Raw genomic sequence first — 2,834 nt, 5'->3', positions numbered from 1 at the left:
GTTATTTCTGAAACGTCTGGTTGGCGGGACGACGTAAATCCAGTCCAGGACAGCGTAGAGCGCCTCTCACACCTGCACAACAGTCCCCTCGCTGTCCACTAACAGTCGATGCTACAACCGAACACGTCGCTCCTCACAGACACGCCCATCTATTGCGCAATTGGTCATCTTCCACACAAGCCATTCCCAGCAAGAGAAGTCATACCCATTCTGGGCAAAGCCTCTTTCCATAACGGGATAGGTCAATCCTCATAGGTCAATGTTACTGTCAGTTAAAATATTAATCACATATGTGGGCTGGCTGTTGGCTCTCCAATCCAGTGGCTTTTATTGAGTGAGATAAATGCTGCTACAGTCCCTCTGAGCTAGCCTACTGCTGCTACTGTCCCTCTGAGCTCGCCTACTGCTGCTACTGTCCCTCTGAGCTAGCCTACTGCTGCTACTGTCCCTCTGAGCTAGCCTACTGCTGCTACTGTCCCTCTGAGCTAGCCTACTGTAGTCAGAAAAATGTCACTGCTGCTTCTTTCTGCCTAATGCAATGGCTGGAAGGATAGTCTCTGTAATGGCTATTATAATGGGGGTGCATGCACCAATGAATAACTAACCCAAGATAGTAGGCCAGCTGGTTTATTGCATGGCAAATGTCTATTTCAGTCTCTATCTCTGATTGTATAGTCTTCCAATGGGCCATAATCAGATTAGACCCTATCTCCGAATGTCAATCCTCATTGGAGAAGGCACACAGAAGTACTGATTTCTGATGAGTTTACGGCTTGATTTTCAGCCACTGATTTAGAGGGAAATTCAGAGGCAAAATGCTGGGAGTTTATACAAATATGTTTAGGCTATTAACAGACCAACTTGCTCTGGGTATGATAATATATTGGCCATATACCACAAACTCCCGAGATGCCTTATTGCTATTATAAACTGGTTACCAATGTTACCACGGCTGTCAGCCAATCAGCATTCAGGGCTCGAACCACCCAGTTAATAATTCCCTTTAGACAATTAGAATGTGACGAGAATTACAACGGCTGTCACCAGGACACATACTTTCAGTAGGCTACATCTTCTTAGTACCTCAGACCACACTCATCTTTACCCACATCGCTTTGAAGGGTGTGTTCCAACTTTTGTATGAATTATTGAAAGTAAATCTGTCACCTGGAATAAATTGATGCCTCTCGGCCCCCTTCCACAGCACAGCTGTGGTCTGCAAGAGACAAGAGAGAGATTTAATCTCTCGATGTACAAAACTTCTCCCGTCATGTGGGGCCTAGATACAATGTGATGCAACTTTATTAATCCAATGAAACAGTGATGTGATCTCTGGAAAGTCATTATTTATATGACGGATCACTACAGTAGCCATATAGCCCGACCTGAAATGTCAGTCCAGTATACTCTTTTATTAGGACGTACCACAAGGAGTTCTGGTATATACATGGCTGTAGTGTGACAAATGAAATCAGTGTTGTAACAGAAGATAGATTCAGCCGGTATAAATCATGTGTGGTCATTTTGCAGTCACATACTCATTGGAGCACATTGTGCTTCACTGCCATTGCGTCTTACAGACTCACACTATGGTGTGAAGTGGAATACTGGCTTCATGTGGCTACGATTGGAAGTGCAACTGCAAACACCTTTTCACACAGACAATTCTGATTTATATTTATGAATTATATACATGTGGCCTCCTATAGAATGAAAGACAGCTCTTCAATAACATTGACACCACTTTAATAGATCATTAAGCAGCATACCACCCTGCATCCCACTGCTGGCTTGCCTCTGAAGCTGAGCATGGTTGGTCCTGGATGGGAGACCAGATGCTGCTGAAAGTGGTGTTGGAAGGCCAGTAGGAGGCACTATTTCCTCTGATAATTATTATTTTTATCCCAAGGCAGTGATTGGGGACATTGCCCTGTGTAAGTTGCTATCTTTCAGATGGGACTTTAAACAGGTGTCCTGACTCTCTGTGGTCACTAAAGATCCCATGGCACTTATTGTAAGAGTAGTGGTGTTAACCAAGGGGTCCTGGCTAAATTCACAATCTGGCCATCATACCATCATTGCCACCTAATCGTCCCCAGCTTCCAATTGGTTCATTCCTCTCCCCTGTAACTATTCTCCAGGTTGCTGGTGTAAATGAGAAAGTGTTCTTAGTCAACTTACCTGGTAAAATAAGGGATATAAAGAGACATTAAAGGCCTGTGGTGGTTAGTCATTCACAATGAAAGCATATCACAAGAAAATACCAGTCAAGCTATGAAAAGAAAGTAAAGGAAAAATAAAGATGTCTTACAAGTGCTATACAGTGGGGAGAACAAGTATTTGATACACTTCTGGTTTTGCAGGTTGTCCTACTTACAAAGCATGTAGAGGTCTGTCAATTTTATCACAGGTACACTTCAACTGTGAGAGACAGAATCTAAAACAAAAATCCAGAAAATCACATTGTATGATTTTTAAGTAATTGATTTGCATTTTATTGCATGACATAAGTATTTGATCACCTACCAACCAGTAAGAATTCTGTCTCTCACAGAGCTGTTAGTTTTTCTTTAAGAATCCCCCCTGTTCTCCACTCATTACCTGTATTAACTGCACTAGTTTGAACTCGTTACCTGTATAAAAGACACCTGTTCACAGACTCCAACCTCTCCACAATGGCCAAGACCAGAGAGCTGTGTAAGGACATCAGGGATACAATTATATACCTGCACAAGGCAGGTATACCAGCTTGGTGAGAAGGCAACAACTGTTAACAACTGTGCAATTAATAGAAAATGGAAGAAGTTCAAGATGACGGTCAATCACCCTCTGTC

Source organism: Oncorhynchus masou, chromosome 30 (genome assembly GCF_036934945.1).
Source record: "Oncorhynchus masou masou isolate Uvic2021 chromosome 30, UVic_Omas_1.1, whole genome shotgun sequence".
Classification (NCBI taxonomy): Eukaryota; Metazoa; Chordata; class Actinopteri; order Salmoniformes; family Salmonidae; genus Oncorhynchus; species Oncorhynchus masou.
Note: the sequence above shows the minus strand (reverse complement) of the source record.